The following is a 23,077-nucleotide window of genomic DNA, read 5'->3' as shown; positions in this document are numbered from 1 at the left end:
GTGGAAAGATAAGGACACTGCTGTAAAGATTGTCCCTCCATGAAGGACCTCAATGGTCCACTCCCCAGTGCAAAGAACTAGCCATCAACGATGGTTGTGCTCTCCTCTCAATGGAGGAGAGAACTTCCACTGTGTGTGTGGCCAGGTCTAATGAATCATGGGGCTGTTGTTGTGGATTCAAGAGGCTTCCACAGACTAAGCATCATGTGTTGGGAGCCTCAGGTGATCACTCATGTCACAATAAGAGTGCTAATTTGTTAAATCAACTAAAGTCGCTGTGTACTGACTTCCCATGCAGGATCTGTATCTTCAGAGTTACACTAGGAAGATATATTATTAATATTAATAGATTTTTCCAAGTAGTGTCTTGTGGATCTAAAATGCCTTATTAGCAAGAAGAGCTAAGAATATATTGGCTACCAGCAGTCTGTAAGTTAGTTGGCTTATGATTGGTCAACCAGTAATACATACTAGACCCCCTATAAGGATGTTTGCCATTTCCCTCTTCAGTTTCCACTAGGCCTCACTGGGGTAGGACACAGTGAATGTTCTAAAGCAGAGTTCATGCTTTCCTTACTTACCAGGTTGTTTGGGATTTCTCTGTTTATCCACTTAAGATTCTTGTGTTATCCAATTGCCAGTACATGGCTTGTTAAACTAAACTGGTAGACTGCTTGCCTCTGCCTTAAAGTGTATAAAGTTCTGTAAAATCTTGTTAGAATAATATAAACTGCTGGGTTATTCAAATGAAAACATGTTTAAATCTTTTGCTGTCTACTATGTGACCAGTAGGTCTTGCAACAGAATGTTTTCATTGCTGTGCTTTATGTTCTAGGCTGTATGTTTCATCCTAAAACTCTTAGGGCTTGTAACAATTGGTAAAGTATAATTGTTTTAGAAAAATGTAACACTTGCCTGTTACTTACCATTAAATTCACCAATTTCCAGGAAAAGAATAACTGCCAAATGAATGTAAAAGAATTTGGATAGCCTTTATTTCAGGGAGCCATAGTCATGGGCTTCCCTTCTCCATGCAGGAAACAGACAGAACTACAGTCGAAGGCTGCAGTGGAAGAAGAGCATGAAAGAGATGGGGAAGGTCCTTTTAAAACTCTTCTTGACTTGGAACCTGAAACAGGGGTCGCCTTGGCCTAATTTGATGGGATGGTATGGATTTGTGCCCCTCATTGGTGCAACAGTGGTTTCACAACCTGAGGGGCCCAACCAGAGTTCTACCATCCATTCCAGGTTTGCTAGGAGGGAAACTCTGCCCTCCTCTGATTACTGTGGTAGACATCACCTATCTAGATCTAGAACTACTGTAGCATTTTCAAATGTCAAATGCAATAGTCCTTAAGGTTAGCCAGGAAGTCAGCTGCATTTACCTGTCCTGCAACAGGCTTATATCCTGATGCTACATGCTAATCCTTGCATTGTTACTGTGCCTTCTGATTGATCTAGGTCTGCAATTTATGCAGCTTAGGGGTTTCATGTATATGTTCCAGAATTTGAGACTTAAAAGGATTAACTTAGACCAATACCTAACACAGTCACTTAGCCTTCTGGCCAATCATTTTCATTTTTCTCATAACCCATCAATTGATTTAGTTCATGTCTTCTCTATCAATAAGGATCCAAGATTAGTCACTCAGAGCTCATCTGATACTGGGTTACACAATTCCTTGCCTTCTTCTCTGTCATCATTCAGCCCCCACCCCCAACTTCCCTCGTGTAAGCTCCTGTCTCATTTCATGCACTTTGTCCTTACCAATGAACACTACTGAAGGATCAATTCAAGCATCCAGCCTTGGATGCAGCCACAGATTTTTTTTTTCCTCCCAACTTCTAGATCTTTGACTCCAACAGTTTTTCAGGCCAGAGTTTGATTCTGTTTTTACTGCTACCTTTCGTTCTCTACCTCCCCTAGTTTTTACTACTCCTCTGATCCAGTTTAGAGTCCATAGTTAGTCGAGTGTTTCTAGCACCATTCATTTGTCATTTTCCTTCTTGTCTGCTATTTCCCCAGTGATAATCACCTACAAAATCTTACCATGGTTGTAATCCAATCTTGCTATTACTTCTTGCATAAGTGCAGGTGATAGAGGCTGGAGGAAAAAAAAAATCTGGTTATGATCTAAACTCCACCCAAGGATCCTATTATATTTTTTCAGCAAATTCACTCTCTAACTTTCCCAAACAACTCTTTCTCACCTTCCCTTCATTCTTTAAAATGCTGCTTTATTTTCTTCTGCTTGTTTTCAGCTGCTGATCTTCTCATTTTTTTTTCTTAGAAAATAGATACGATCAATGTCTTTAACCTTTCGCCACCAAATCTATCAGCCCAAACAAACTCTTCTCATATAGTGATGTTCCACGTTGACCAAATCTATCCCCAAAATTAGTTGGAGGCAGACACCTAGCACTCAGGAGTCTTTAATCACTGGCCTGTGGAAAGTCTTGTACCATTCATGTGGAAGAGAGGAGCAGCCCCAAACAGCCATATTTAGGGATTCTTAAGTAGCAATCACCCAACCAAGAGAACATTGGTATAGGATAGGAATCACTGAATCAGCTCAGAGAACATCTGGGCAAAATACAAATTATCCAATCAACTATAGTGGTGCAGAATACAGACACTTAATCAGTTTAAACATCGTGTACCCTAAGCTTTCCAATCAGTATGAGCCCCAACCCAAAATGAAATATATTTCCATTTGTTAGGCCCTTTCACTCTCCTTTCAGAATATTCCCAGAACCCAACCCAATTTTATGGTAAAGGTCAGGTCATGCTCATGTCCCAGAAATGTTTCGGAAGACCCAGCCTTATTGGCACCATTTTTTATTGTCTGGGTTGTCACCATGAATGTACTCATACTGCTGCTAAACTGAACTCCTCTACTTGTGATGTTGTTGCCATTTATTTTTCTCTCTAAGGTGCTTTGCAGTCACTCTCATTTCCTTCCATGATATCCACTCCTCTTTCTTTACTGAATCATTCTTACCAAATTGAAATTCTGCTTGATAAATAACCAGTAGAAAAAGATTATCTGGATTCTGCATCTTTTTTCCAAATAGCTATCATTACAAATTCATAGCAAAGTAATCACACTAACTACTCCTGATTTCTCACTCCTCAGTCTCAATTCAGCTCCGTCCAATTAAACCTTTATGCCCGTGATGACTTTAAACCACCTTTGTCACAAAAAGTTAATCCTGTGGTCAATTTCTGTATCTCATTTTACTTGCTTAACTCCTCACCGGATTTGACACAGATGATCTCTCCATTTGGAACCAGCTCATGCATTTGACATCTACAGTATCTGGGCTGCTGCTTTTTCATGTGCATTAATGAAAGATCTATTTGTTACATTCCCTCTTTTTTGACCCTTCCATTTGAGGAGATAGTGATCATTACAAACAACCTTAAATGAAGTTTTTTTAAGGAGAGAGGAGCCAAGTAAACTGTTTAAGCAAGGGGCTACTTCAGTTTTTATTGTCCCTGTCTCCTCCAAAGTGCTAAGCAGAACTTTGCAAATGGAGCCCAAATCTGCCCAGTGGTTAAAAAATTTGGAGCACCTAATTTTTGTTTCTCTTTTACTCCTGTGTGTTGCACCAGGTCATCATGCATCCTAAGCACACATCCAAACCCTGACGGTCTCTCACTGATACTGGCTTTGGCATTCTAACCCAGATGACTCTTCTGATTCATTCATTCCAGTAAAGTGAGTTGCGAAGTTAATCTGTTATCATTCTGCACTTTGCTATCCATGGTCCATGGCCCAGTCAGGTAAACCTTAAGAATGTACAAGGCAAAGCATGTTCAATTTCTATCCAAGTATAACAAACTCCCCTAATATGATCCCCAAAGATTCCTGATAGCCTGGCTGTAGCTTCCTCTCTAACCTCATCTGATGACCATCCCAGAAAGTCACTCTCCTGCTTGCTGTTCTGAACACATGCCAAGCATATTTATTTCTCAAGATCGTTGCCTTTGCTGCTAGCATGCTTGTTATTTTTTCACCCTGGGATCCCTTGAGATCAACTGCTCCTGAAAGCTCTTCTTAAACAACTTCCAACATTTCCTCATTCCAAACATTTCCTTGATTCACAATGCTTCAGAGTATCTATCATCTGCTGACCTTGTCCAGTACTCCCTCAGTACCCAAATGATATTGGTTCTGGAATCCCCCATGATCTCCAAATTCATGAGGAGAGATGTAGTATTTACATATATCATCCTTTTGTAAAAAAAAATGTGTATCTATAAATGATTTAGAATACTTAAGTAAATGTGAATATTATGTAAGTAGTTGCTATCCTGTATTCTTTAGACAATCTTGACAATATGAAACCCTGTACATGTATAGTACAAACGCATAAGAATCTGAATACTTTCCATCCATGTTCTCGCAATTTACAGATATGGAATCTGTGGCAGCAAAGGGCCCCCTGCATTTATATATATATATATATATATATATACATACATATATACACTTATATATGTACTTAGATATGTACTTATATACACACATATACACTTATATATTATATATACATATATATAACTGTATATAATATACAATATAAATAATATATACAAATATTATATATACATATATACTTGTCTATAAGGACACATGTGCATGTTTTTCTAAACTTTTTGATTTAAACAAAAGCACAGAGATGCCAAATTATCCACAACATAGCCATGGTTCCTTACTGTTCCCCTGATGATCATTTCCTTTCCCGTGTCCCCGTCCAGGACAGTACTTAACATTCACTCGTCACAATCTTCAACTCCTCTTGGCCAAGACCATTTTCCACACAATTTTTGTTTGTGATGACTTAAATATTTCAGGAACGGTGGTCATGCATTTTGTAAAATCTCCCAATGTTGGGATTCTGAATCCATCCAGTGTTTTTCTAAGGACAAGAATAATCTTGGGTGTTTGGGGTGAAAGGCCATAGATATGCATTGTGGATTTTCATCATGTCATCTCAAAGCACAAGTAGACCATGACCTCTTATGAGGCAGCATCCATCAAGTGTCTCCCCTGTGAATTTGCTCCTCACATACCTGCCACCACACGCCTTCCTCAGTGCATAGGGAGGTAGGAGTTGCCTGCATGGGGATGGAGTGCGTGTTGCAATTTTGTTTGTAAGATTTTCTTCTCCATCTCATCAATATGTGGTCAGATGGGGAAATTTCACTTTTATTGCCTAAAACATAGCCTATGCAGTCCCTTCACAGTACAAGCTCTCATTAAATTTTAATTGGATAGAATAATTGAATCTATTATGGGTACTTTTTCATGTTCAGTTGGAAAGTTACTTTCATAACCTAAAATCTCTATCTCTCCACGTGCACATATTTTCATAAATTCTCACTGGGTTTTAAATCTCAGTTGCTTGTATCTGCCTAAATTTACTGACATGCTCACATACCCTTGCACTGCAATTAGTACAAACTTGTAGAGTTGTGAATATTACATTTAAACTGATTCTTCATAGGTCGGCCTACTGCCACTCCAGGTGCACCTCACAAGTCTAATTTACCTTTGAGTAACTCCAGTGCCTAGCCCTGGGCCTGGGATGTTATTGAATATTTCTCAGCTCTTGCTGGCTGGCTGAGGCAGATCAAAGCAAACGATGATTTCAGGTCCATTTTCACAAAACCGGCTTTCTCTTTTCCTGGTGACTGAGCTGATTCACTCGCTCACGATGAAGCAGAATTCTTCTTTTAGCCTCTATGAATGGTTTGTGTTTTCCCATAGTACGCATCAGAGCTTTGGTGTGTCATAATCACTAGAATAGACAGACCATTCCTCTCCCAGGTGTGATACATTCTGCTGCTTTTGTTTCAAGACCACCCTAACTGAATCAATACAAATTGACTAAGTGAAAATTACAAGGAAGTGTATTCCATACATAGAAAAAAAAAAGTAATAAAACACAATTGCTTCAGACTGGCGTGGTAGCTTAGTGCCTAAAGTCCTTGTTTTGCATGTGCTGGATCCCATGTGAGCATCGGTCCATGTGTTGAATGCTCTGCTTTCCTTCCTGCTTCCTGTATGTGGTCTGGGAAAGCAGGAGAGTATGGTCCAAAAACTCTCTCTGTAACTCTGACTTTCTAACCTCTGAATAAATAAGTAAATTAGCTCTTAAAATACACACACCTTGTTTCTCGTTGCTTCTAACACACTTTTCTGCTTAATACCTAAAACTGAACTATGCACTCAGTCATTAATCTATATCTATATCTATATTTATATTTATATCTATATCTGTATCATCTATATCTATATCTATATCTTTAGAACAAATTGGGAATAGATTTTATCCTGAGTACTCTACCATTTTCGTGAACATGTGTTTTAATACATATACAAGACGTGTGATATTAAAGCATAAATTTATCTCAATAGCTAATTCACTATATATATAATAAAGTTCTAAATGTTAGTTTGCCCTTTATTAGTCCACTAATTTCCCAATTGTTTCCCTACAAGAGCTCTAGCACTTCTTGGGAATAGACCAAGAAGAACCTGAGTCTACTCATTCTACTTTCTTGCTTCTGGACTATTGGCCAACATTTCTCTGTACCAAACTCATGGCTTGGGTAAATCAACAATATTTGCTTCATCTGTCATAAGAGTCTTAATTTGGGGCTATTGCAAAGAGCATGGCTGTCCCTCTGCAAAGAGCAGAGATGTTCCAGGCAGTGTTCCAACCCATGCACTTAAGATCAATTATGAAATTAATTATTGTTTAATTTAATTGACCACAAACTTTTTGAGTAGCTTTATGCAGGCAAGGCAGAAAATGATTTCAGTGAGTTAACGGGCATGGCCCTTACTCTCTGGAGGAGATATTACATTGAAGATGGTTGTTTGTTGACTAGAGAAACACCATAGCCTACAGCTTTAGCTACTAAGTGTTTCTGTCAGAATTAGCGGATGAATATGCAGAACAGCAGATTCCAATTCTGGTCAACACTCTTCGGTAGGAATGTGTGCCATGAAATGTGAGAAGCATATTTCTGATGCAAAGTTGTCTGATGCTCATCTGAATCTGCATTTGACCTTGCAGTCATCTATTTCATCTGACAACCTATCTAGTGGGAAAAATTGGCTTTTTCCCCTACTCCTACAAGAATATAGGAACAGCACATGACATATGCCATGCTAGAACATCAAGTTCATTCGGGCATCTGTACACAACTTTGTTTATGACAGCGATGGATTTCATTGCTTGCAAGTGAGGGCAGCCAGGGAATGGATTGGAAGAGTTACACATTTTCAGTAAGTGTGTTCTTTACCGGGTGTCCTGACTTATGGACTCACCCGATAACACCCCAAGACATCAGTCACCTCATGAGTTCACTGGGGAGATGGCATCCTTAATCTATACCTTCATTTCTTTCTCTTTTTAAAGACTTACTTTTTTTTTTAAGAAAGATTTACAGAGAGAAGGAGATACAGATTTTCATTCTGCTGCTTCATTCCCCAGTGGCTACAACACCCAGAGTGGAGGCTCAAAAGCCAGGGGCCAGGAGCTTCTTCTGAATCTCCCATGTGGGTAAAGAGTCCCAAGACTTTGGTCCATCCTTTGCTGCTTTCCCAAGTCATTATTAGCAGAGAGCTGTATGGGAAGTGAAGCAGTTGCAACATGAACCAGTGCCCAAATGGGATCCCAGAACTTGCAAGGGGAGGATTAGCCAGGTAAGCCATTATACCATGCCCTCTATTACTTTTATAAAGAAAACGGAAGCATAATTCATTATTCTTAGTAGCAACTTGATCCAAGCTGAATTTTGCTTCTGATTCAATAGCATAAGAAACGTCTGTTGGCTGCACAAACCAGTGGTAATGTCACGTAAGTTTTATGATGGCTTTTAATTTGGGGGGGTGAGGGGAATGCATCATATTGGTTTGTTACATAAAACGTAAGATTTGTAAGAATTCCATGGGATAAACTTCCTCCCAGTCACACATGAAACTGTTTTCCCCAGCTGCTCACATATTTCTGTGTCATTCCCTGAGCCCTTTACTTCTGTGTCATAATGTTGGTTGAGCTGGCCTGGCACACTATTGGACAACTTCTCTGCATTGTACAAATGCTGTTTCACTTGCAATGGTTCTCCTACCAAATAACCTCAGGATAAACTGAGAATACATTTCACAGGCACCAGTATTGTGGTGCAGCTGCCTAAACTGATACTTGCAATGCTGATATCCAGTTTTGGAATGCTGGTTCAAGACCTGACTGCTCCACTTGACACAGCTTCCGGATAGTGCACCTTGGAAAGCAGATAAAGGTGGACCAAACGATTGAGTTCCTATCACCAGATGGAAGATCTAAATCAGCTTCCTCTTTACTAATTTCAACCTCACCCAAACCTGGGTGTTTGGCTATCTGGGGATTAATCCAGTGGATAGAAGATCTGTTTCTGTATCCTCCTTTCTGCAATCCACCCATTCAAATAAATCAATCTTTTTACAGAAGAAAAAATTCAGTTATGGCAGCTGTTCTAACAGGCATCACAACTTCACTTAGCTTATCATAAACCTACTTGTACAATTTCTGCAAAACATCTTTTGCCACAAGATAACTTTAGAACAAAAGTTTGAGTATGTCATGTGATTTATTGGCTTTCAAACACACTGTCAATACCACACACTGTAGAATGTGGGCTGTTTTCTGTTTTGGTGTTGGAGCTGAGTGGAACCTGTGGTTGTTATCACTCTCCAGGGTCATGTGAAAATTACACAGCAGCAGGCTTGCTCAGGAAAAGACCAAACCCCCAATTTCAGGATAGTGAGTTTTGTTCAAGAGAATACCACATGGCATGTGGTAAGAGTGCAGCATTAGGGTCTAAACATTCTGGAATTGGTGGCATCATTGCCAAGGCCAAAGCCAGGACCAAGGTCACAGAACTCACAGACACAAGCCAAGAACAAGGTGGCTCCTGTTGCAATCTGGGCTGTCTGCTCAAGCACATAATGATAAGATCCCTGGAGGAGGTCTCTGTTCCTCCTGTCCATCCATGAGTCTGCAATCCTTGGTGGTTCACTCAAGGCATCCATCAGAGATGCAGTTTGGAACATCATGCAGAATCAGACTGGGGATGGTCAGCAGAGAACATTCAGGACATTTTTCTGCCATCAGGAACCTCAATGTTCATGTTAGCCGGAGCAGGGAGTATCTCAGGGCGGTTGCCAACACCACTGAATGGGCCATCATCCTAGCCACGCTCTCCACTGTGAGCCTTTGGAGTGGCTACAGAGGGCATAAGATCTGAAAATCCTACAACATGCCTAGTGTTGTGTTTCTGCTCTGGTGAGTCATTCCCACTTGCAGAGGCACTGGCATGGTCCCAGCCCAGTCACAAGGAGTCTGCTCGTGATGGCTGATGCTTGTGACTGCTATACCTCAGCGATTCTGATACGCTGCTGCCCTGGGCAGCTTTATCAAGGCCACCAGAGGAAAGGAGAGAGCACTGTACAATGACCTCACTCTCCTTCTATGATTGATGTCTTTGGATAGTGTAACAGTGAGACTGACCCCACTTAATGGAAGTAATCCCATCAGTGTTTCCATCTTGCCTACACTGAAATATCATTTGTCATTTTCAAAAACACTGTTTCCTTGGAGGTCGCAAACTTTTAGCAATCAAAAGAGCCCTGAAAATTCTCTGTTCTATATGGAGGAAGCACCTTCTCTACTCACCCTACTCAAACACTGATAGTGTGGGGGCGTTTCCAGCTTTCTTTGCAGGCACACATGTGAACATCTGCTGACAGTACATCTGGGCCAAAATGCCTTGATTAGAAACTCCAATGGCTGGGCAGAGGCTAAAATGTGCATCTCTACAATGGAAAATACAGGCACACAAGTGGAAGTTTACACCGTGTTTGGCAGTCCTGCCTGCCCAGTTTGTGCCCAGCATGACTTCTGCTCTATTCAGTGCCTGGCTGTTGGCTTCAAGGGCCTCCAACAATGAAGGCACAACTGGGTTGTCTGAGTGTCTTTCTGTGTAGGTCTCAGGCACCAGAAACAGTTGTTAATGAGGATTGAGGATGCACTGGGGTCACCTCATTTCTTTGTTGATTTGCAAAGAACCCTGAGACATAAACATTTTGAATACACTCTTCTCATTTGAGACTATGAACAATTATTAGAAATGGACAGAGGAGTTACAGTTGTGAATCATGTTTTGCACAGGGACAATGGAATATCAAACTGGATCCTTTTTCTTTAAAGATGTATTTATTTTTATTGCAAAGTCAGATATACGGTAAGGAGGAGAGACAGAAAGATCTTCCATTCGATGATTCACTCCCCAAATGAGGGCAATGGCCGGTACTGCATTGATCTGAAGCCAGGAGCCAGGAGTCCTTCCAGGTCTCCCACACGGGTGCAGGGTCCCAAGGCTTTGGGCTGTCCTCAACTGCTTTCCCATCCACAAGCAGGGAGCTGAATGGGAAAAAGGGTCACTGGGATTAGAACTGGCACCCATATGGGATCTCAGCGCATTCAAGGTGAGGACTTTAGCCACTAGGCCACCGTACTGGGCCCAAATTGGATCTTAATGTCATAGCTAACTAACTTCTGTTTCAGGGCAATTCCAATAATTCCCCCAAACCCTTTCCCACATGTCTATTGAAGATTGCCAGCAGTAGAGAATTAACTGTGCACCACTTACTAGGAAAAGACAGGGAGGAAAATTGGCAAGCAGATCAAGTCAATATGTGTCGCATTCAGCACATTATAGTCTCATTTATCTAGCATCGACATTGCATGAAAAACAGTCTCTTTGAGATTACGTTCAACATTGAACCTGTCATGTATTCAACCCATTAGCAACGATGTTTATTTCCTGACAGGCAAGAGCTGATGATGGAGGACTGAGAACAGAGGCAGAGAAATGGGAAGCACATATCATACTGGTTGTGAGAAGAGCAGACTGGTTTGGTGAACATCATTACCCCCATTTGAAACATGGGTTATACAGTCTCAGAGCAACCATACAGACAGCTGCTGATAAACGTGTTTGCATTCTAGAGCTGTTGTAACAGAATCCCCATAATCTAGGTGACGGGAGCAATGCTTTTGTTGCTGGAGGCTGGAGCTGGTCCTTCTGTAGGCTTTGACAGATATGGGTCCCAAGTGTCTATGAGAGATGGTCATGGTTGTGGCTGCCAATCTTGGCCTTGCTAGGTTCGCAGAAACCTCATTCTGATCTTTGTCTTCGCTTCCTAACTGCGTCCACTCTTTACCCAAATTTGCCCCTCTCATTAGGATGCCGGTCATGTGGAATTCAAGCCTGTACTAAAACTTCATCCTCACTGGGACATCTGTAGCAGCTCTGGTTCTAATTCAAGTCACCTTCTGGATTCCAAAGAGCTAGCATTTCAGAATAGAATTTTTAGTGCATCCCCGCCAGAAAGCTAAAGTTATCTTAATGATGAGTAGAGGTGCAATATGTGCAATATATGGTTGACTGATGCAAAACATCCATACTCATATGTAGGCAGACTGGCATGTACACCTGTAGAGGAAGAAGTGTGTGCATGTGTGCAAGGTCACATGATTCCTAAGACAGGAAAATGCAGAAACACAATGTTTATTGTTCATATTGTAACCTCAAAGAAAGAAGCATGACCACTCCATGCAGTTGTCCAATAGAGTGACACAATGAGGGACCTCGCTATCATAGGAGGGGGATACATAGACCTCACAGAGAAGAACCGTGGCACTGGGGTGCTGTGGGCTGTGGTATTCTGCAGTTCTTCATGTCCATCACACCCTATAGAGATGGAGGTTCATGATTATACTCTAAGATGTCAGTAATTCTCTACAGGGTGATGGGGACAGGCTTCTACAACCCTGAAAAGTAAACCAGTGTCCCTAGGCAGAGCAGGAAAAGGCTTTGCATTTAATTAAGGAGTGCTTCTCCAGGGAAACTCTGTACATGGTCTGGAAGTATACTTTACTGCCAGCACCATGCTCTTTGCCATTCAAATAAGTCTGTTATTCACAAAGCTGCACACATTAACTTGAGAAACCTGATAAGAACTGCCTCACTTCACCCTCTTGTAAGCTTTCAGGTGTCAAATGGATGGAATTGATAACTACATGATCTCCCCATCAAATTTTATATGCATCTTTTAATAGATTTAACATATTGCCTTTTGGCAACTTATTTTCATGTCTGTCTCTTGACTAGAAGACAAATTTCAATGAGACCCTAGACCAGGAATATCTCTCGAATCGAAATTCTCCTCAGCTTACATGAGATTTCGTTTGCACAAAAGAAATAATATAAGTTAAAATGCTAACACCTTGAAAATGCATCGAATACATTTAGTGGGTTGGGTAACCTACTGCACACCATAGCTTACCATATCCATTGTAACCATACTCAGGACACTTGCATGCCCCCATGTTTGGACAAAATCTTCTCACCCAAGGACTTGCATGCCCCCATGGTTGGACAAAATCTTCTCACCCAAGAATGTGAAATAGCTCACATAATTTATTGAAAAACTGTATACAAAATATACAGGCAACACGCTGCTCTGCAGAGCGTTGGACATTTCTGCTTGTAGCTGTGGAGTTGACAATTAGCTGGACTGCTTTGTGCTGTCCAGCGTTGTGGGATAGGACGGGGCCACACAGCTCTAACCTATGAAAGACTCAAATGCAAAGTCGTCAGTACAGATTCTACTGAATACATCTTGCCTTGACACTGTCCTAAAGTTAGGAAAACAGTTCATAAGTGAGGAACCATTAGTGCCTACAGAATGTACAGTGGCTTGCAACTCCATCAGGGATTGTCTAATTAATACATGAAACTCTTGACAAACTTTGCTTTGCAGTGTATGTGTACTTATTGTCACCTTTTGTGTTTTTTAACATGCAAGTTTAAAATGAAATAATTATTCATATGTGTCTTCCCTCAATAACCCTTCCCTCATGGATTAAAATATGCTGAAGACTTTTTTAATCTTTGTTTCCTTTCATTGACTTTTCTGGCTCGATTGTCTTTCTCTTAATCTTCTTAAAATATTCTTGTTTAATATAGGCCAAACATTCATATTACTATTTGAGATGTTCTAAGTGCTTAAGATTAAGTGAATTATTTTTGATCATAGAAAATTATATTCCTCAAACTCCAATTATCCTGCTCAATTAAACAGCTACTGCTTATGAAGAGAGATGTTTCTTCTCCAAATTAAAAAGGAATGAACTTTTGCTTAAATTATACCTTAGGTTTAAAGAACGCTTTCAGATAATCTCATTTTATTCATATTTTTGAGATTTCTAAAACATTCATGAATTGCAGGCCTCAAGGCAAACGACTACCACTTGTGGACAAAATGAAGAGCTGTTGGACACAGAAATTGGTTAGGCTCTGTCATTACCAATTTAGTAACAGTGGACTCAAGTGATATCTTTCATGAATGAATCAGTCTGAAAGCAGACGACAAGTGAGAGCGACAGGGGATATCCCAGCCAGCATCTTCACTGTTAGTCAAGCACCCATCCCTTCTCTACTGATTTCTTTACACTGTCATGAAGGGCCAGGTGGCGATGCATAGATAAGACAGCTCACACTTTATTTCTCCAGTTGCAACTCCTAAATGTTAGGGTTCTTGTTCTTTTTAAAGTTCCTTTTCTTGCTTTATCTAGTATTTTACTTGAAGCCTTGAAAAGATCAAAATATTACTTATTTTAACGTCATGCTGCTCTGAGCATAACAAATTAAAGAGCAAAACTAAAGCCCTAGAGGTTATGTGGGTGATTTACAAGATTAACATGAGAGTACAAGGAAACATACTTACAAGAGGGGACTCAGTTGTGGGTGTTTTGACAATTGGCTGACACTCAAGGGAAGAATCTGAAGGCAGACACTACTTTAAGAAGACATATTTATTTGTTTTGGCATTAAGTTTAATCATTTTTTTTATTTCCAATTATTTGCTTAGTTTGATTGAAAACATTGTATTAGGAAATTTTGTTGTTACCATTCCCTGCCTATAGTTACAACACGAAGAAGCTGCATCTCTAATATACAGAGTCAGCCATCTCAGTATCGGTTCTGAGGTAGCATTGGGATAGGCTTGGATTCAGCCATGGACAATTCCATATAACATTCTGAGCCCAATGTCATTGAAGTCAAATGGAAGAAGTGAATCCCAACTTTCAGACTGATCACAGATGCATAGTGATCTTGGAGCAGTCTTTGCCCTACATTAGCTATTCACCTGTGGTAGTTGTAACTAGTGGCTCTGGAGGAGGAACTATGCCATGACACCTTATCAACCCTGGAAAAGGAACTATACCAGAATCCCACACCACCTCTGGAAGAGCTATGCCAGAACCTCTTACCAACTCTGGAAGAACTATGCCAGAACCCCACACCACCTCTGGAAGAACTATGCCAGAACCTCTTACCAACTCTGGAAGAGCTATGCCAGAACCTCTTACCAACTCTGGAAGAGCTATGCCAGAACCTCTTACCAACTCTGGAAGAACTATGCCAGAACCCCTTACCACCTCTGCAAGAGGAGCTATGCCAGAACCACTCACCCATCTCTTGCTCTTTCATCTGCCAAATGAAATGAGCATGATAGTCTGGTCTTTTTCACACATGTAATGGGATTGCTCTTGCTATAGGCAGAGGCTCAACTGTCCTAGATTCTTCTTGTTGTTCAATGAAGTCTTAATCCAAGGGAAATACAGATTTGATTCTGAAGAGATGTAGCTTAAAAGACATCTTCTTTGGGAAACCAAAAAGTCTCTGAGACACAGAAAGAGAAGATTAAAATGAAGTATATGGAAGCAAGAGATGTTATGCATAAAAGCTTAAACCCCTGCGTACTGGTCCACTCATGGGTCTTGACAGCAGACACTGTGTCCATGCCTGAGGACACAGTGGAAGGCTTACCCAATGCACATCAACAGAAAGGAGATAATGAGATTTTTCCTTGTTGTTACATAACCATGGAATCACTACTAAAATTTTGGAAATTTTAAGATTTAGAAAAATGATTGTTACACTAAGCCAGAAGAGAAGTCTGGATAGTTCCAAGTTAATGTTTATTGTTTTATTTTGCTTAAAGACAAGGGAATTCAGGAACTGGCACTACTCTGACACATGAACCATTTAAAATTTTTTTTATTGTAATGTCATATGTATAGAGACAGAGACAGAGAGGAATATCTTTTGTCCAGTGATTCACTCTCAAGTGGCTGCAATGCTGGATCTGAGCTGATTCAAAGTCAGGAGTCAGGAGTTTCTTCTAGGTCTCCCATGCGGACACAGGTTCTCAAGGCTTTGGGCTATCCTTGACTGCTTTTCCAGGCCACAAGCAGGGAGCTGGATGGCAAGCAGGGCCACCTGGATTAGAACTGATGCCCCTATGGGATCCTGGCAAGTGTAAGATGAGAACTTTAGCCGCTAGGCTACTGAGTTGGGCACTGACATGTCAATCTTAAGATATTCTGCGTTTTGATCACCAGCCATTAACTTTTCCCAATAAATTCAAAGTTCCCCATTGGGAATGTCCATCTCTACAACAGTTAACTACCAGCTTGCATTAAAGTTGGACATCTTCCTTTTACATTCATGATATGTATTGGAGATTCACCTGTGAGTTAGCTATGGAGTAACCCACTCCACACAAGTGGGTCATCCATGAACCAACCAACCCAGCCAGGTGGATTAGCCACAGACTAACTCAGCCACCTGACTGAGATCATGTGGATGTGAATGGAACTGATGGAGGTCATGTCAAGAAGCTTGACTTCCAGGACTCAGGGAGAGATTTTAGCAATCAAATGCAAAAGTCACAACTGCAGTGAGTCAATGAGAAAATTTTTTTGCAAACATCAAGCTGAATACATCCCAGAACTGAGTTTTTTCTCCTCAACCTGCTGCTGCCCAAGGCCTCAACTCTGATTTAAAAAAAAAAAAAAAAAAAAGAAAGGAAGGAAGAAAATAAAACACAAGAGAGCAACAGCTCATAAATGGAAATTTCCCCTCAATTCCTGGACATGAGGATCCTCACTCACTGCTCTGTTTCTCTGTGCGTATGGAGATCAGTAAATGTTGACAACAAGTCTGAGAAAGCGTTTGAAATTAAAAAAAAAAAAAAAAACCTCGACTGGCTAATTTGAAACACTAACACATCTGGCCTTTATAATCAATGCAAAAGAGAAAGCAGGATATAGGCACCACTGCTTCTGCAACATGCTGCTGGATGCCTGGCAAACCGAGTCTAAACCAGCTTGGGGATAATTAAAGTTTGCTCTCAAATTTTTATTTTGTCATCACACTACATCCTACCGATTATTCCAGTTTCAGATCACTAAGATAATAGAAGTCAAACAGTTTCATTCCTTCCAAATACTTTGTTTTCCCTTGTCGTACTTGCTGCTGGCTCATGGATTACAAGGTGGCATTATTTTACCCAACAGACGTTTGTGTTTTATTTTTGTCACCCATGCACTGGGTACTCAGTGGCACATTTTATCATGTTGCTGTGATTCTGTTCTTGTTGTTGTTGCTGTTGTTCTAATTCATACTGGTTTTTTGCCTTATTTGATGGTTTCTCATTTATGGAAATGTATAATGATGGAGTAATAGAGACTACCACATCCAAATGTGGGGACACAATGTAATATGCATTCCTGCTTCCAAATCAAAGATGGACTCGTGGTGAAGCTCTTGGAAATATGTAGAAAATGAGATGTTGGACTGTCTGATAGTGTCTGCACCAGCAATGTCAGGGCACATTTAAATAACAGACTACTTGAATTATGACTCCTTATGAAGGATTGTACTATGGTAGCAACATGGGATAAATCTATTGGGGGCTTGGAGTGTTGGGGAGATCCCAGCCTATATGAAATTTTACCATAAAAATCAAAAAATAAAAATTAACAACAAAGAAAGCTAATGCTATTGTGGCTGGGTCTATATGAGCAGGCTTGGTTCTCCCCTAGGATCAAGTTCATTTCAGAAAGCAGGTTAAAGATGGCCATGTGGCAACTGATGAACAATTATGAACTGTTAAGGTGGGTTTCATCAGTCTGCCATCATTGCTAGATCATTCCTACTTCATGAATCCCCAAGTGTATCACCACCTGCAGGAAGCAGCCCTTGGATGGCACCACAGAGGGCTGCTGTGAAGAACCTGCCCCAGCACTCATCACAGCTCATGGAGTCTGCATGACAAAAGAGCAATAGAACCAGTAAGAGTACCTGATATAGGTCAGCATTCTGTAAGAGAGATGTCTAACTCATGAACCATGAGGTCATTTCCTCTGGAGTAATCGATGGAGCAGGTGCATTAGCAGTGCAAGATCCTATGTGAGCACATGCACATGTGGTTCCAGGAGAGCACATGGAGGACTCTCAGCTTATCCCAATCCCTTGCCTCCTGACTTCCGGCTGCGTAGCAGGACAGCAGATGTGACTAAGGGAGGGTGGGGCACTTTGGTTTGATTGTCCATGTCTTCCACGCTTTGTGGTGTCTCCTGTAGGAGGAAGCAGAGGTTTGCAAAAGCAGCCCATGACTGAACATCAACTGGCTACAGAGGAATCACAACTTGTGGTCACTCCTCACCTCTGTCACAGTTGAGTCTACTCTGGGCCACACGGCCGAAGGCAAACCCTTCTGTTGTTGGTGTTGGGCTGTGTGGGAAAACAGACTGCTGCACCTGCAGAGAATGAAGACGATTTCCTGATTTACAAAACAAACATCTTGTAACGAAGATTTCATTAGATGAATAAGAACGCATACTTTTGGATGAACAGAAAATCGCTATTTACACTTACTTCCATAGAGAAATAGCGCTAGGAAAGAATAAACAACAATTTAGAAGAAAGGGGAGGAGGATGCAGGAATCGGCCTTGTTTGGGGAAGAAAGGGTAACAGACAGACACAAACAAGGTCTGAGCAAGGGCCCATTAGTTTGGGTTCTGAACTAGGCTGTGTTTGTATCAATGCTTTCAGAAATTTAAATAGACTAAGCAAATGAAGCATCTTCAGTAAGACAATCACAATAATGGTAACAATAGCTACTGATGATGCAGAACCTGCAGGCTGGCAGGTGCTATGCCAAGCATCGCGTGTTTATTTCCTGATTTACTCTACCAACAGCTCCACAGAGTGGCTCACGTGTTTGTCATTCTTTTCTAGACAGGGAATTTCAGACGCAGAAATGTTAAGCCCAGCCTGACTTTGTCCAAATAGATCAAAACAATATTTACTTTCAGCCAAAGGAAAATGAAATAAAACAAACCAAGGAGGAACTAATTTATTCCTTTGGCAAGACTAAACACAGAGGGTCTTTCTTATCCACGTACTGATCAGATGCTGGCAGTTCCAGACTTCAGGCTGCTCATGGTCCAGGGAAGGAGACAACATCACAAATATTCACAGGTGAGTTGTCATTGTGATACACAATGGATTTTCAACTCAGATTCTTTAGGTACAAGCATAAGAATTTGCCTTTAGGTAACTAAAACAGGATCTTTTCTGAAGAGAAAAGAGAGAACAGTTGCAGAAGTTAGATGTTTTTGAAAAAGGATATTAAGAGAATAGCCCCCATCCCTGTTCCCTGCCCGGAGTCTCAGTAGGTGACCTCAGACCCAGGGTTTCAGGCTGCTCTGTGTTGCTCTTTTGCCTGTAAGCAACTTTCATGGAAAAGAAGAGTGTAGGAGGCAGACTGCTTCTAACCTGCTTGTCCAGGGGCTCTATGTGTCTGTCCTTCTCACTGTCCTAGAGCTAGGACAAATCATGTGACCCTGACACAGCTGGAAAGATTGAAAGTAGAAGGTCATGCACATGGTATCGGCTGCGTTTGGTTCACAGAGAGTGATCAGAAGTGCACACAAGCCACCAGGCAGCCTGAGGGAGCAGAGACTTAGCTGTGCAGTCAGAATAGCAGGGCTGCAGTGAGAGACCACTAGCAGTGTCCCTTCCACCTGCCTCCATTTGGGGAACTCTCTATGTGGTCTGGAGGAAGACAAAGGGTGCTGAACTACAGCCCACATTGAGTTTGTGAGGATAGTTATTGTGAGGATAGAAAAAAAGAGTGATTTAGAAGTGAGGGAGAAGTCTTGACCTAATAGCCTAATGGCTAAATCCTCACCTTGCATCTGCCAGCACGTGGTTCCAGTTCATGTACAGGCTGCTCCACTTCCTATCCAGTTTCATGCTTGTGGCCCTGGAAGTCAACGAAGGATGGCCCAAAGCCTTGGGACCCAGCTTCTCATGAGCAACCTGGAAGATACTGCTAGCTCCTGGCTTTGGATAGACACAGCTCTGGGCATTGGAGCCATTTGTTTCTATGCTTTTGTAATTATTGATTATGCTGCATTGAATAAAAGTGTGCTCATTGCTTTCTCACGCATCGTATCCTTTGGATATATTCCCCTGAGTTGGACTGGGGATACAGGAAGTTTGCAGTGGTTTTTTTTTTGATGCCCCAGGGGGCACATTGGATGAGTCTGAGGTCAGAGAGCACGGATAGAGCAGAGAGGTTTTATCATTTAGCTCCACCTGCTGGAAGGCCAGTGAGCCAACCTGAGACCAATCCTCTTTGCACTCCTAGGGTCATGTTGCTGTCCCCAGATCATAGGACTAGGGGAGATCACAAGGAAATGATATGTTTATTCTCCCTTTGCTACTCATGTGCAAACACATATGCACACATTCACATGTACCCCCTATGGCACGGGCTTGTCTATCTACAAACCACATATAACCTCACATGTAGAATCACAGTCACATGTGACCACTCTCATTTGAACCACACATGCACATACCCACATGTGCACACTCACATCATGTGTCCCCATGTGCACACAAGTGTCCACACCCATGAACATACTCACCCACATTCCAACTCATTCACATGTTCCACCATTCATACACACACACACACACACACACACACACACACATATATTCACATACAAAATGCTTGTATAGAAAAGTGAGGAAAGAATTAATGGGAGACCTCCCTTTTTTTCATTAGGTTGAAATCTGACCTGGAAAGTTGGAAAGATTTCAGTGGTCATATAGGTGATCAGATTCACTTGGGAGTACTCTGGGTGTAATGACTAGGAATGGACAGCTCTGGACCTGACACATCTATACAGATTCTTGTACCTCAATCTGCAGCATAACTTCTAATGAGTTGGTATTTTCTTAGACTCAGTTTCCTCGTGATTATCAATATGAGGACAATGTTTTCTTTCCTTTTTTTAATTGTGTGGTCCAGTGATAGTTGTCCATCCTTGTGGCCACATATAACACTTGACATTCCATAAGAGTGCTTGTTCATGTCCAAACTGCTGCACTATCAAATCTACCTCCCTACTAAACCTGCAACAAGCAGCCCAAAAAGGCTCAAATGTTCAGTCTCATGCAATGCATGTGGGGGAGCCAGATGAAACTCCTGGTCCTGGTTTCACCTTGGTCCTAGCTCTGGCCATGGAAACAATGTGGAAAGTGAATTACAGATGGGCGATATTTCTCTTTTTGTTTCTTTGTCTTTCTCTGTAATTCAGTCACAGATCATAAATCACAGGCACATTGCTTGACCTAGTGGGTGGAATGCTGCTTGAGAACCCACCTCATGCCAGAGTGTTGGGCTGCAGGCCCCAGTTCTGGATGCAGCTCACAGCTCCCTGCTAACACACATAACCTGGCAGGCAGTGGGAGATGCCATCCACATGGCCTCGTGTGGCAGATCTGGATTCAGCTCCTGGATCCCGGAATCAGTGCATGGAAAGTCTCACTCTCTGCCTTTCAAATAAATCACAAACATCTTAATCATATAAAATGATTGTAGTATTATCAGAGCATGTTTACAAGTATTTACCTGTGCAACATATAGATATAACCAATTATATTGTTAAAATTTGGGTTTGATTTTGCACTACCTACATGAATGTAACACATTTTAGAAATATCCCATATCAGTACACAAAGCATCATAATGGATAGATGTAATACATTAAAATGACCTTAGAAAAAATCCTCCAAATAATCATGCTTTATATAATTGAATTTTGCAAAATGTTCTGGGAAAGCAGGTTTGTAATTCTTCTACTCATATAAAACTTTCAACAAGTTGAATGTGGAAAGTTATTGCAAATAATTAGGGTCCTAATGAGCTTCAGTCGAAAAAAGAAAAACTTTTTCTTTGATGAACTTGCCTCAGGAGTAGAAAAACAAAATCTACAATTACATGTATATTGGATTAATGCGATTAATAACAGCAAACACATTCACAACAACAATTATAGCTTAACCAATTAGCCACTTTCAGACAGGGGAACATAAAACGTGCCATCGTCTGTGTGTATGCCCCTGTAGAATAGAACCTTAGAGGGAATCAACAAGGATGTAGGGGTGGGCATTTTATGTACCAAGTAATATTCTGCCCCGATGCTTTGGTCCCGTCCCAGAGTCCTGGGTCTGAGCCTCACCTCTGCTCCAGATTCCACCTGCCTGCTGAGTCATACTCTAGGAGGCAACAAGTGATGGTTCATGAAGTTTTGTGCCTGTCACTCAGGTGGGAGACCTGGACTGAATTCCCAGCTCCTAGCTTCAATCTCCCCATTCCATTCATCACTATGACAGCCATCTGTGGAGTGAACCCATACAATGGACATTTATTTCTTTGACCCCCCCTTTAAAACTTTCTGATGCTAGTCTTTGTCATTATTCCAACATCTGTGTGTTCACTGGAAGGTTAATTATTAGTGTCATTCAAGTTTCTATTTCTTCACTTACAAATATATTTCCAACAGTGGAAGATGAAAATGAAAGGTAAGCTTCCCTGGGGACAAACTTTTTAAAATTCATGCATCCAGACCTTTAGGTTCATTAAAATCTGTATAATGTGAAAAAGCTATGCTGCTATTCTAAATTGTTTCTACTGAGAGGAAACTTTGTCTTTGATTGTACTTTTCACACAAAATGTTTGGGAAAAAAAAAAAGAAAAAAACTGTTGTGCACTTCAGAGTGGCTAGATAAAAGATCTCAGAATCTCATCTCCATAAAGGACTGAAGCAATTTATGAGGCAATGGATACGCTAATAACTCTTTCCAAACATTTTATATCACATAATGCACAACATGTTTCAAAACAAAAACAGCTTCTCCCACAATATGGATAATTAACTCTGAAAGTTTTAGGAAAAAAATGGTGTTTTGTCCATCATAGCCAATGTCACTAAACCCCAGAGCCTTGTCTGGTATTCACCAGAATTTCCTCACGTTGGTCCTTCCGAGTACTTGCCTTCAGAATAGCACTGGTTCCTGGATGCAGGCAACAATATAGTCAGAGCAGCTCCAGCCCCACACTCACTCACTCTGGCTTGTTCTGCAGAGGGTGTTCCAAGAAAACTTATCATGCCAGGTGAATACAGAGGAGGCCACCCCAATGCCAAGGAGCCCTTCAAGACCAGTCTCATGTCAAAATTGTAAGTAAACAATACAAAAAGCTGGATACTGCATCCACTCCCCATTCTACAGCCTGGATACTCGCTCAGCCTTGCTTTTCAGGCCCTGGTAAGATATTTCTCAGGGAGGCAGCTTCTTCAAAGGACTCAATCTCTGTGCTCTCTCCTCTGTTTGTCACCATGAATACAGCTTTCCTCTGATCAATTCCTGATTGGGGACAATCATTTGATATCACTTCAAGTGAAAAGATTACTTGTGTTCACTCACAGCTGAAGTTATAGGAGTCATAGGACCGGAGTCTGAACTTCTGAGGAGAAACACAACCCAGGCCATTGCAGGGAAGGCCCAGGGAAGAAACACCCCAATCTCTCTCAAGCTCCACCATCCATCTTCTCTACTTTTGTTTTTGCAAAGATCTTGAAATTTTCCTTAACTTTATTCTACAGGCACAGGGAGAATTCTAGGAAAAGACAGATAATATCTATTTTATTTTTAACTCTTCACATTAATACAAAGACAACAGCTTATGGATTCCACAGGGACAATTCCACGAAATTAATTACACTTCTTGCCTTTCCTTG

This window comes from Ochotona curzoniae, unplaced genomic scaffold (genome assembly GCF_017591425.1).
Source record: "Ochotona curzoniae isolate NIBS_2020 unplaced genomic scaffold, NIBS_Ocur_1.0 scaffold_4953, whole genome shotgun sequence".
NCBI classification, from domain to species: domain Eukaryota; kingdom Metazoa; phylum Chordata; class Mammalia; order Lagomorpha; family Ochotonidae; genus Ochotona; species Ochotona curzoniae.
Note: the sequence above shows the minus strand (reverse complement) of the source record.